Source organism: Hyaena hyaena, unplaced genomic scaffold (genome assembly GCF_003009895.1).
Source record: "Hyaena hyaena isolate Hyena2069 unplaced genomic scaffold, ASM300989v1 scaffold_145, whole genome shotgun sequence".
NCBI lineage: Eukaryota > Metazoa > Chordata > Mammalia > Carnivora > Hyaenidae > Hyaena > Hyaena hyaena.
This window is the reverse complement of record NW_024080777.1, coordinates 2,616,636-2,630,659: the sequence shown is the minus strand read 5'-3', so window position 1 is coordinate 2,630,659 and position 14,024 is coordinate 2,616,636. Positions and strand designations below refer to the sequence as shown.

The 14,024-nt window shown below is 40.9% G+C and overlaps 1 pseudogene; it reads right to left on the bottom strand.

Moving 5' to 3' along the window:
- Positions 1-295: 295 nt before the first annotated feature.
- Positions 296-687, bottom strand: LOC120236125 (annotated as a pseudogene).
- Between the last annotated feature and the right edge of the window lie 13,337 nt (positions 688-14,024).

The window sequence follows — 14,024 nt, the reverse complement described above, 5'->3', positions numbered from 1 at the left end:
GTAAGAGACATGTGCCCAAGAGAAAGAATGTCTTTTGGGTCACTGAGTGAATCCTAAGTTATAACTTGGTCTTTTGGAACCCAAAGGGCCAATGGAGAAGAAACCCAAGATGTCCATCAACTTTCTCAGACCTGTGGTTTGGGGCAAGTTGGTCTGATTTTAATACTGAGTCAAAAGAAGGAAAAACTGTTTTTGCCAAAAAAAAATCCACCCTCCCCCATTTTTTTGGTGAACACATTTCAGAATTTTAAGTAAACAGTTGCTGTGGCTGTTACCTCCAGATCCATCCGCCAGGAAGTGTGGTCCTCCTTTGAAATGCCATCCAGCTCTCAAGGGAAATATCATCCTGGGGTCTGCCCTATAATTACTGTAGAGCTCCAGTCTGTTTTAGCCGCTTCAGCAGCTCCCCACTCTGATGCATTTCCATTAGGTCTGTGCATCCGCCTATACAGTCTTTACCGATAAAGACCCGAGGTACTGTTCTGGCTCCTGTGAGCTGTTGCAAATAATCTTGAAATCTTGCTAGTGTCACTGGTGGCTGTGATATCAACAAATTCCAAAACCCCTTGTTTGAAGGGCAGTTGGCTGAGCAGCTCCTGGGTCCTCTTGCAGTAGGGGCAGGAGGGCTTAATGAACACCACCCACCTTTCCAGGCTGGATTCTGCAGTTCACAAACTCTTCGGCCATGTTGACACACGGCCGCCTCCTGGGGAGGAAACCTCAATTGCAGGTATTGCTCTGAGTGTAACCCTGTTTGTTTGTTTTTAAGTAAAGAGACTAGATTACTGATTCTCAGCCCTGGCTGCATACTAGAATTATCTGCAGAGATTTGTTTTATTACTTTTTTTTTTTTTTTTTACAAATAGTTTACTGTCAAGTTGGTTTCCATATAACACCCAGTGCTCATCCCCACAAGTGCCCTCCTCCATGCTCATCTCCCCCTCCCCCCCCACACCCATCAGTCCTCCAGAGATTTGTTTTAAAGACTTAATTTTTGTAAAGCAGTTTTATGTTCACAGTAAAATTGAGAGGAAGGTACAGAGATTTTCCGTCTGTCCCCTGCCCCCACGTGCACTGCTTCCCATTATCAACAGCCCCCATCCAAGTGGTACCGTTGTTTCATTTGATGCCCTATGTCAACACATCATACTCCATAGTTTACATTAGAATTCACTCTTGGTTTTGTACATTGTATGCATTTGGATAAATGTAAAATGATTAGTATCCATCACTGTAGTATTGTGCAGAGTGTTGTCACTGCCCTAAACATCCTGTGTACTCCGCTTGTTCACCTCTGTCCTTCCCTTCCATCCTCCCGCAGCCTCTGGCAATCACTTTCTACTATCTCAGAAAAGAATTTAAAAACATAATTGTACCTATGTCCCACCTTCAGAAATTCTGATTTAATAATTCTGGAGTTGGCCTGAACATCAGTAAGGTATTGAAAGTTTCTGGTTGATGGTATTACATAGCCAGGATTGAGAAATCTGGACTAAATCATGCTTAAATTAATAAAATTTAAAAGAGATGGAGAGATCCAAGGGGATAGTTCATAGCTTTTCAGAAAGGGGAAGGGATTGGGATTCAGGGTACATTTGGAGAGATTAATTTGTGCAAGACAGTGGAACACCTACATGGTAAGGAGCCGGGGATTTGTGTTCTCTGACACTCTCCTGCACAGGCATTGCCGGGGGATCTTGTTATAATGCAGGTTCTGATTTGTTAGATCCTGGGCCTGAAATTCTAACATCTAACAAACTCCAACTGATACAGTGCTGCTGGTCTGTTAGAAACATTTTTATTAGCAGGGATTCGGGGTTTGTGGGAGTTTTGAGTTTTTTTGGGTGGTGGTGGTAAATGTGATCAGAAGGCAAAGGGAAAAGGGAGTTTAGAGTGTATTTAAGATAATTCTTCAATGATATTCAACTGATGTTCCATGACATCTAAACTCAGTAATAAGGGAAGTGAAAAGGAGATTAATGAATAGGACACAAGCAGAGGGGTCAATGAACTGAAAATTTTGATGCCAATGAAAGCATCATAGTGACATTATTGAAGAAATCAAGTTGGAAATGTAGGAGGGTGTGGTGGTCTCAGTGTGGGATATGCGCATTAATGGTATGGGGTAATTAACTTCAGGTGATGAACAAAGTCAAGGGCTTAAATTGAGGGAACTGGGGCAGACTAAAGGAGATCAATGGAGTTAAGATCAAGGAATTACTTGCGGCCAGGAGGTTAGATTACTCTGAAACAGGTTTAAGTTCGGGTAAAGGAGAAAGCAAGAGTCATCCAACAAAGTCATCAGTTGAGGAAAGGGACTCATTGCTAGATTATTACAAACAAGATTAGAATAGTTTAATTGTATGAACCTCAGAGGCTTTGGAATTTTTTTTTTTAGCAACAGTTGTTTCCATTCCATCAGGGCATTAGAAACACGGAGGATATAACTCCACCTGTTTGATCCAGAAGTACAGGAAAACCTTGATTTGTGAGCATAATTTGTTCCAGAAACATGCTTGTAATCCAAAGCACTTATATATCAAAGGGAATTTCCCATTAAGAAATAATGTACACTCAGAGGATTCATTCCACAACCCAACAATATTCATATAAAAATGATTACAATACTGTAATATAATACAAAATAATAAAGAAAATACAAAATATAAAAAATAAACACATTTAACCTGAACTTCCCTTTGAAAACCTTCATGGCTGGTGTGAGAGAGTGAAAGAGAAGAGGGTTATTGTGTGGGATGATTATCACCATCACTAAAAGAATCACTGCTATCTGTTGACGCAGTGGAATCTTTCTACATGGGGGTCATTTTATATGCTCACATGGTTATTGACTAGAGTACAGTATTAATAAAGTCTTGTCGTATGGTGTATTTGATGTAACTGGCAATAAGGCAGCAGAGGAAAGGGTCTATATCTGCAGGCAGCCTGACCTAGAAGGAAAAAAGATTCCTAAGGTTATTCTTGTCTGGAATAGCAAAGGACTATTACCCCACCAGGGTGCTTTGAAGTGACAAAAAATACACTAGTGCCAGTTGTGGGCACCTTCCAATGTTCTGAAAAATCACCAATTTCTGCCAAACACCATGGCCTGAGACTGAGCATCCAAGAATGGGAGATGATCACCCACAACCTACAGAGAAAGAGAGAGAGAGAGAAGAACCATTGGCTCAGTTGTAATCATGTAACATGCAGCATCACATTCCTACTAGTATTGCAAGACATCACTCATTTATCAAGTTAAAATCTATTAGAAATGTTTGCTTGTCTTGCAGAATACTTGCAGAGCAAGTTACTCATGATCCAAGGTTTTACTGTACTTGGGACGTAAGACAATAGAATTTCTGCTTACAGGCCTACAGAGGTTTCAGTCACAGGAAAAAGGTTGGAGCAAGTGACGTAGTTGAGGATGGAGAAAAGCTCAACAGTCTCAGAATACAAGTTCCAGCATCACAGCATGGGCTGAAAGCAGGAGGGGGGTTAGGGCAAGGTCAAGAGAGAAATTAGAGATAAATTTTGGAGAGGCAATCAGTAAAGAAGAAAAGTCCAGAAAGGCTGTTTGGGGAGTGACCAAGAAAAACATCATTTGGGTTGGGAGTGGTTTTCTTCTCATATTTTCTTGGAGAAAAACATGGTCTTGGTAAAACAGTAATCATATGTGTTTTGGAAAGGATTCCTCAACTCCTTTCTCCCAAAGAGCTGACATTGACAGCTCAGTCAGTGCAACACGAGATAGTGGCACAGAGAAAATGGGTGTAAACGAGGAAGGCGTCATTTCTGGCATCTCAGGAGCTAGAAGTCTCAAAATGAAGACACGAGTCTCATTTTTCCCTAATGACCCATGATATAGACTGTCAGAAATGGTATAACATGATGACTAAGGATATAGTTTCTGGAACCAGCCTTCCTGGGTCCAAATTCTGATCCCAACCCATTCTAGCTTCATAGTCTTTTTTTTTTATTTCTAGGAGAGAGAGAGACAGCGTGAGCAGGGGAGGGTCAGAGAGAGAGGGAGATACAGACTCTGAAATAGGCCCCAGACTCTGAGCTGGCAGTCAGCACAGAGCCCGACGTGGGGCTCGAACCCACGAACTGCGAGATCATGACCTAAGCGAAAGTCGGTCGCTTAACCAACTAAGCCACTCAGGCGCCCCATCTAGCATCATGGTCTTGAGCAAGTTATTGACTATCTTTGTGCCTCAGATCCCTTGTCTATAAAACGGGCATAGTTACAGCGTCAACTCAAGGGTCTATTGTGAGGATTTAGTAAATTAATGTGTAAAGCATTAAGAATCGTGACTAACACATAGTGACATACGAATGTTTGTTTTATTTATGTAAATAATTGCTGGGCTTATAATATGTTATTTTGATTTAAAAAGTAATTTTTGGGGAAAGATAATAATGCTAACAGCAGAGAAGAGTCCTTACCATTCATTATTTAACAGTTACAACAACCTCAGTTTGCATACACACACACACACACACACACACACACTTTTTTTTTTTTTAATCTTTTAGGCCAAACAAAATTGTTTCAAGTGTACCAATGTTGCAAAGGAGAGATTGGGACCAGGTCAGATAATGCTGTGGAAAGAAGGAACTGCCACCCAAACAGAGAGGGAGCTGATAGTGAAAAGCATGTGGGAGGTTCAACCACTCCCACAGTCCTTGTAGAATTCCACAGGAGGGAATAAATTGACAGCAGTTTTAATTGCAATATTTCTTGACTTGCTACAGAGAAGGGCAGGCAGCTGCCTGAGAAGGACCCAGTGAGGCGTGCTCTGGTGTTCGTTTCCTCACTGGAAGGTTGCTGTCTCCTAGCTATGTGCTGCTCGGAATAGAAGCACGAACCATGAACCAGATGGTGAGACATATACCCCGTGTGTGTAGTAGACCCAGGAAGAGCCAACCTCCCAACCTAAGCCACTCGATCATCATTTGGGAGGCTCAAAAAGATCAGACCAGTGAGGATCAATGAATATGTTTCATTAATTTCCTTTGACCAAAGTTCCTTTTTTCTTTTGCAGTAGGGAGAAATTACAGCATTTCCCAATCCAGCACCTAAATACAACTTAGTCTTTACACATTTTCCTGTGTATTTTCAAGGCTTTCTTTGTTCAGTCAAGCAATGTTGCTTAGTTTTATTGTTTCCCAGGTAGGATGGTTAATTTTATGTGCCAACTTGACTGGGCCAGAGAGTGCCCAGACATTTGATCAAACGTTATTCTGTGGGGGGGGGGGGGGGGGGGGGTGTGAGGGTGTTTCTGGTTAACATGAACACTGAGTGAGATCAAGTAAAGCAGATTGTCCTCCCCAAATGTGGATAGGCAGGGGGTAAGAGGAAATATCCACTAGTAAGAGGAAATTCCTCCTACCTGACTACTGTGGTGTGACATCATTTTTTCAGATATGAAGTAAACATCTCTTCTTCAGTCTCAAGTATTATGGCGTTCAGATGTCACTGACACTGTTAGCTCTATTGGTTCTCAGAACTTTGGACTTGGACTAGAATATACCATCATCACTACACTGTATCTTCAGCTTGCCAACTGCGGATCTGGGGAATTCTTAGCTTCCGTATTTGCACATGCCAATTACTTTCACTAAATCTCTTTCTGTAGAACCTATACGTTCTACTGGTTCTTTTTCTCTCAAGAACCCTGGCTAATACACCACGTTGGGTTAGATGTTAGGAATGGAGTAGTTGACATGTTGGTCAAATCCCAAGAACTTCCAAGGTAGTGAGCCTTACCAAATATTTTAAATTTGTCCTAAGTGTCTAAAGGACATTCACATGCTTATGTTATTTTTTTTCTCTTTCTTTTGAGAAGGAAATAATGTAGAATGATGGCATCTTCCTGACTGATAGGGATATTTCTGTACATGGGAGCTACCAAATATTCTGTACAGTATATCTTCCATGTTGGACATTTTATCCTGCTAATTTAGTGTGAATTTCCCCAGGTTTAAATTTGAAGCAATACTCTAATCCTTGCATTGACAGAGTAACTCTCTATCTTAATGAAAATTCGGATCAGATGCTATTTTTAAAATGGAAATATTTTTAATTTACACTTTGAAAGAAATGACCCCAGAATGAGTAAAACCATAAAAAAGATGAAAAAAACTTCAGACTTCTATGTAACATAAAAGTAAGTCTGTAGTTCAAATTCCACTGCCATCAGCCTACTGGGTAAGCTTTGGTAAGTCATTTCTTTTAAAAATTTATAACGAGATCTTACTTCTCTCTAAAGTTTTCTTTTTCTGACTCAAAAAGTCAGGCTTAATCACTTCCTCCTTTGTGTCTTTCTGTAGAGCTTATGGGCTCGTATTTAGATACCTCTTGGCCTTGAGACTCTGCTGATGAGCACTGTGTGCTCATGGAGGCTGCTGCGCCTCGAGGCAGCCAGCCCTCACTCCCGCTCTCTTTTCCATCTCCAGGAACCAGCAGAGCTGGGCACCAGTGTCCTGTGCCAGAAGCACTGGCTGCGCTAAACTGAACTGAACGCTGAGGTTCCTTAAGTCTCCACGCCCAATGATACCGTCACTGATGGGACTCTTCAAGTTTAGGAAACACACTGCACTCCCCACTTCTCCAGAGGCTGAGCCCCTTTAGATTGCTTATGAATGTTGTATGTTCTTCCTGACTCTTTTTTGTTTTGATTATCTTTTCCGCACAGGTCAGAACAGTCAGAATATAATTAGCTAGATGCTTTTCATATGTAAATATCACAGTGATTACAATACCAAACTTCACTGGGCATCAAAAAGAATGACTCTCCTCTACATGACAATTCAAAGATTAGATAAAATTACTATGACTTTCAGATTTCTTTTATTCTTTCCTGTGGACAATTCTATCTCTCCTTTTTCTTTTTCTTTTAAATTATTCTACTTAGTAAGAAAACTCTTTCCAGTCTCCTGACCCTTACCATCTTCCCTTCCTAGGCTATCTGAGGGGCCATCTGCCAGGCTTGATGAAAATGCTAATGGAGCTTTTGGGGGGGGCGGGGCTACCAAGTGATTCTCTGTTCCTCTGGGATCTCAGATTCCAAACAAATATCCTGATGCAAAATAACAGCAGGAGAAGGTTCAAGAATAAAGAAGGGCAACACATTTTATCAGTAGCTACTGATTCTGAAACCCAAATCAGCTTTTTAGCATAGCTGGTACAGGTTTCCCCAAGGAAACTGAACCATGGAGATAGCCCTGGCTCTCTGCCAAACGCCCAGCACTCTGCACATGCTCCAGGTGCTCATTCACCTAATTCTCAGGTCAGACTTACCTCTAAAAATATTGTCGTTATCTACATTTTACAGATTTGGAAAGGAAGGCAGAGTGAGGGTTAGCAGCTTGGCCGGGGGCATGTGGCTAACAAGGAGCCTGAGATTCAGATCCTGGCTGAGTGGTGATCACCAACTTTTATAAGCATTACAGAGACATAAGGAGTCCTGGTCACCCGTGTCCCTCGTGTTGCAAGCCCGTCGTTCATCACTGGCTGCTTTCTCCATGGCCTCCGGCACGTTGTCCTGTGGCAGAGGGAAAAGACTTCGTAGCTGTGAGCTGGCTTCTAAAGCTGCTCTAAAGAAGTGACATGCCTCATTCGTGTCCACATTTATTTTCCAAAGCAGGTCACCTGACCACTCCTGCAGTCAGGGTAAGGGACGCTTCACCAGGCCAAGTCTGATGCAAGGGAGAGACTGTATGTCACACAACGATTTTGAGGTACGTGCCAAGCCTGACCCCAATGAGACAGGGAAGTATACTCCTTTTCCGAGATGAGACCTGCTTATTAATGAACAGGAATATAATCTACTTCTCTGAGATGCTCGTTCCTATATAATAGTATCTCACTGGCATCTTTTTATATGTTAAGCGGCTTTGGAATTGTATCTCCTGTGAATGTCATAGGCATATAATGTGACTATTTTTCTATTGGTTTCTTTCTTTTCTTATTGAAAATCTAACTATTTTTTTAAATTTTATGCATAGCAAAAACAACTATGTTTTAAAAATAGCATCAATAATGGATTTAAACTATATGGCTATAGTAAGGGGTACATAACAATAAATATAAGAATTTGATCATATGTGGCATATAGTAAATTCTTAATAAATGTGAGTCATTATTCTTTTTTTTTTTAACTTTTTAAATGTTTTTTATTTATTTCTGAGGGAGAGAGAGACAGCATGAGCAGGGGAGGGTCTGAGAGAGAGGGAGACACAGAATCTGAAACAGGCTCCAGGCTCTGAGCTGTCAGCACAAAGACTGATGCTGGGCTCTAACTCACAAATGGTGAGATCATGACCTGAGCCGAAGTTGGATGCTTAACCGACTGAGCCACCCAGGCGCCCCAATGAGTCATTATTATTTAATATTGTCTAGAGTGCAGGTGAGCAAACTATAACCTGTGGGCCAAATCTGGCCCTTAGCTTTCAATAATAAAGTTTTATTGGAACACAGCCACACACATTTGTTTAGGTATTATCTATGGCTGTTTTGTGCTACAGAAGCAAAGTTGATTGATAATGTGACAGAGACTGTATGTCTCACAAAACCTAAAGTATTTACTATCTGTCCTTTCACAGACAGAGTTTGCCAACTGCTGGTCTAGACTGGAGAATTAAATGGATATCTAATGCAGAGCATCACCCAGTAGCCCTTAGGTCCTAAAGGCTGGTATTAATCTCTCACCTAGATGCCAGGGTGCAGTATAATGGATTGATTTACTATCTTGGCAGCAGAGGATGGGAGTGATTTCAAAGGCTTCTCACCTGGTCTTCTATGCTATGAGAAGTCTTAACCTCACCAAACCAAGGACCCCTGTAAAAGCTCTGCCAACTACTATGCCCAATCCATTACGGGTCTCTGGTCCCAATGGACTTAATATGAGTTGGACCTGGGCCAGGAGTCCATTTTTACCTGACTCACACATACCCTCTACTCTCTCCTAGAGGAACGTGGTGATGATGCTTTGTATTCCCAGGTATCAGTGAATATTCAGACTCTGTGCCCAACCTCAAAATGTATGAGTATTTCCCTTTTAGGAATATACAGGATCTGAGTAAATGGCTGTAGGTCTTTTGGGGATGAACTAGGGGAATCCTTACCTTATATACTCACCATGGTGTTTCAGGGTACATCTTGCTTGAGACCCAGCCTCTCCTTCAGGAAATGGATTCCAGACTTGAAAGCTGGCTCATGTCCAGAAACTGGGAAAGAGGCTGTGGTTTTTCATGGAAGTGGTTGCTTGCAGCCTCCTGATCATCTGTTCTTTAATTCTTGATTCTATAGATTGGACAATATCTTTTCTGGTCACATATATCTAGAAAGGCCACCTCCTATTAATGATTTCATCAACTCCTGAAGCTCAGGTGGCTGCCATGTCACTTTGGCTGCTCATCCTGACACTCCGCATCCATGGGGGTTGAACACTTCCATTTTTTTCTGTTATTTTGGGATCCTGTTATTCCCACTGCTATCAGGGAGCCCAGTCCTGTAAAAGCCTCTTCCGTCGTCATCCCTGGCCTACAGAAGATAGGCACTACTTCTTCGTGATTCTGCTAAGATTTCTACTCTTTCTTGCTCTGATCGAATGAGGGAAGCACTCCTTGTCGTGTTGATAAGGAGAGCTCCAGGCAGATCCTTCCAACAAGTAGGGTCAGCAGGTAGGCATTTGGGTCTCCCAGCAGCGCCAGATCAGCAAGGCCTCCTCAACAGACCCTTTCATTCCGCCCTGCAGAATTTGCCACTGCAGTGCCACCATTTTAACTACACTTAATATGGGACATCACTTTTTCTAAGCTTCCAAGTCCTCCAGCAACAACACTGAAAAGGTCTCCTGAGACCTCTACTAGGGGGTTCAATCCATCTCCTGGAAATGTGTCTGTGTTGAAACATTCTCTTATTTGGCTTTCTATTTTAGTTGATCCACTGTGCTCAGATCCACTCCAGGCTCACAAGTGTTCATCTTAGTCATATCCTCAGCTCCTCTGGCACATAGTGCTGTCTCTTCCTTCGCTGACCCGTGTCCGTATTGATCTGGTGCTCAGAAGAAGGTATGGGCTGACCCGAGGATGGAGTTGGAGAAATACAACTAAAGACAAATTTTCCTTCCAAGCCGGAAAGCCTTCTCCACAAAGGTAGAAGAGAAAGAAATGATTTTATTATTGAACAAGCACTGTAATAGAGTGCAGTGTGCATCACAGGAAATCCATTAACAGGTTGCCAAGACAGAAAGAAATCTCACTCTCTTATAGAGCCAAGTAGATACAACGCATTACTCACATGTTCTCAAGATAAACAATAACTAGTTCAAGTCAGAGAACTTAGACCATTTGTCACACGTTTTTCTCAAATTTACCTAGCAATTGGAGTGGTCATCTGTGTTTGCTAACTGGCTTTATCCAAAGGACAGATGAATCTCTCCTATCATTATGACTAGGGTAATTTTACAGCTTGAAGTGAAGGGCCTCTGAAATTCGGCTCCTATCCTCCCATAGAAACTGGGAGATAAAGGGGCTGTCTTCTTTGAAGATTACATTTCAAAGAGATGGTTCCCAGATTCTTAAGAAAAACATTACTGGGTTATAAAACTGACAAGAGACTTATTTAGCTTTTAAAAAGATTCACATACATTTCAAAGTAGTAGAGAAAGAATTTACACGTTTTCTAAAGTCAGTGCTTTAAGAAAAGGGATTCTTCCCTTATTTTAACAGGCAGAATTAAGCCTTTTATTTTTCATTTGTTTTTCCCTTAAAGGATCACGTATTAAACTGCAGAGCAGAGTCCATACTGTCTCTAAGCAGTGGCCAAAATGGGATGCCTGGAAGGCTCACAGGTGTCTAGGAATTCATGTTTTCCAAGTGCCTCAACATGGATTCCCAGCACTAACTCATGCTGCCACTCCTCCTCCAGGATTCTGGCCTTGGTGGAGGAGACCTTCTAGAACTGAGAATCCAATATTCTCTTCGGTTCTGCTACCCTTATGATTTAGTCCTGGGCCTCAGCCTTTTCTGTTCTTAAATGCTGCCATGCAGGCCCTCCACCTTTCACCTTCAGCTTTAATTGCTAACCCTAGGCTTCTATTTTCTTTTTCCCAAACACCTATTACTCCCAGATACAACCATCAAAGTCTATTTTCCTTGTAATTACCATTCTTCACCCCTCAGACTTCTCATATGCCTAATACTTTATCCCGTGTATCTTCTTGAGATGATTTGTATGCAGGAGTTTTATTGGAAAGTGGTCTCTTGAATAACCTCTTGGCGAATGAAGGAATCAGGATTGGACAGAGACAGAAGTTGGGCTACTGGGAAGTCACCTTAAGGGTGATTGATTGCACAGGGAGTTCTGGAGCTGGTTGGCTTCTGCACAATTGCTTCTAATTATACCCCTGTATTGACCACTTGTAAGGTTCTTCATACCCCTGCACTGGCCACTTGTGAGATCCTTTGTCCCTGCATTGGCCACTTGTAAGATGCAGGTTTCTTCCAGAAAGGAGCTGTGACCTTGAGTAAAATAGCCTATTGGCCAAGGTCAGTCATGAGAGGAGGGACTCATTTGTGAGCTACTACCTCTTAACACTCTCAGCTTCAGTCCTGAAAGGGAGAAGGGCTTCCAGTAACATATTGCAGTGTCCTATAATACTGCTCATCATTTGGCCCTTGAATCAATTTCTTTTCTTTGAAGCTTTTGAATGAGTAAGTAGATATTGGTGATTGTTATCTTAAAATGTTGCACTTCATCTAATATTTATATGGCTCTTATCATGTACCAGGAATTGTGCAATTATTTAAGATCACAACAACCTTATGGATCAGGTAATGTTATCATCATCATCCTCATCCTCATCCTATTATAAATTTATTGAATAAGTATGAGCCAGGCACCATTCTAGGCATTTGCAATATATCAGTAAAAAAGAGAGATAATAAAATGTTGAAGCTTTCATTTTAATAGGGAAAGGAAGTACATAAATTATAATATTAATTATTATATTAACATATTATTCTATACATATTACTTATATAGTGATGAAAGGTATTATGGATACATAGACAAAGTCTAACATAGTAAAGGGGTTTGGAATGATGGGGAGTGAGCGTGTTGCACATGGTCATTTTTATTATAAATGAGACATCTAAACAACGATTTAAAGGAGATGGGATGGGAATGTAAACATCCCAAAAGAAGTGATATCTAAGCCGAACTTGCAGAGTGGTTGAGAAGACTGGACAGCAAGTAAAAAATCACAGAAGTCCATTCAAAGGATGAGGGCTTCTAGTGAGCGGAGGGTGTGTGAGCACCATGCAGGTGTGGGTAGCAGAAGACCAGAGAGAGAAGGGACTGAGGAGATAGAGTGGTGAGATTATAAAAAACTTTTTTTTTTTTTAAATATTTTTATTTATTTCTAGGAGAGAGAGAGAGAGAGACAGCGTGAGCAGGGGAGGGTCAGAGAGAGAGGGTGTCACAGNCAAAATTAGGTGTACTTCTTTTATATTCCCAGAGTATGCTGTCTCCCATGATATCAGGTATATAGTATATGATTCAAAAAATTTTTTAATTGAATTATTTTTTTACTAAAAAAGAATTTTTTTTTAAATATTTTTTTTATTTATTTCTAGGCGAGAGAGACAGCGTGAGCAGGGGAGGGTCAGAGAGAGAGGGTGTCACAGACTGAAACAGGCTCCAGGTTCTGAGCTGGCAGTCAGCACAGAGCCCGACGCGGGGCTCGAACCCACGAACCGCGAGATCATGACCTAAGCGAAAGTCGGACGCTTAACCGACTAAGCCACCCAGGCGCCCCATAAAAAACTTTTTATGAGGCAACCTAATTGACGGGAGATATCTGAGGGCAAGTGGAATCACTGATCCATTTTATGTGACAAAGAAAAGACATGTTCACTTTAAAATTTCAGAAAGATACCTGTCTGATTGTTGAGAATGGGTTTTGGGGGAGGAGAGTTCTTAAGAAGGTGAGCAAGAATGGAGGAATGAGAAACCAATTGGGAGAATATTTCATTATTTAAATAAAATGATAGATGCCCTAAAACATGGTGGTAGCAGTAGTAGTAGTAATAGCAACAGTAGTAGTAATCACGTTGAATATGAGAAATACTGAACAAAAGTAGTTCATAATAATTATTGGATGAGGACATAGACAAGAGGAATTAGTAAAAGATGATGTTTTATTGTTTGGCTTTACCAATGAGGATAGAGTGTATAGTTAGTGTTATTTCCCAAAATGAAAATACATTTTGAAAAGTAACTGTGAGGGTATAGAAATACTTTTACGTTGGATATGTTAATTTAAAGATCACTGATCCACTGAACAAATATCTTTTTAAGTTTTTAAAGCTATTTATTTCAATGGCTATAATTGATAAGTCAGTTATCAATTTTATATTTTTATATATAATTATATGTTTTTTACATATAATTTATCAACAATTTATTAGTTAACATACAGTTTGTATAGCATCCTCTTGGTTTTGGGGGTAGATTCCCATGATTCATCGTTTACATACAACACCCAGTGCTCATCCCAATAAGTGTCCTCCTCAATGCCCATCACCCATTCCGCCCTCCACCCCCATCAACCATCAGTTCATTCTCCACATTCAAGAGTCTCTTCTGGTTTGCCTCCCTCTGTATTTGAAACTATTTTTTCCCCTTTCCTTCCCCCATAGTCCTCTATTAAGTTTCTCAAGTTCCACATATGAGTGACAACAAATTGATCTCTGTCTTTCTCTGACTGACATTTCACTTAACATAATACCCGCCAGTTCCATCTACTACCTAAATGTGAGACAGGAAACCGTCAAAACCATAGAGGAGAAAACAGGCAACAACCTCTTTGACCTCAGCTGCAGCAATTTCTTACTCAACACATCTCCTAAGGCAAAAGAATCAAAAGCAAAAATGAACTATTGGGACCTCATCAAGATAAAAGGCTTCTGTACTGCAAAGGAAACAATCAACAATACTAAAGTTGATTTAG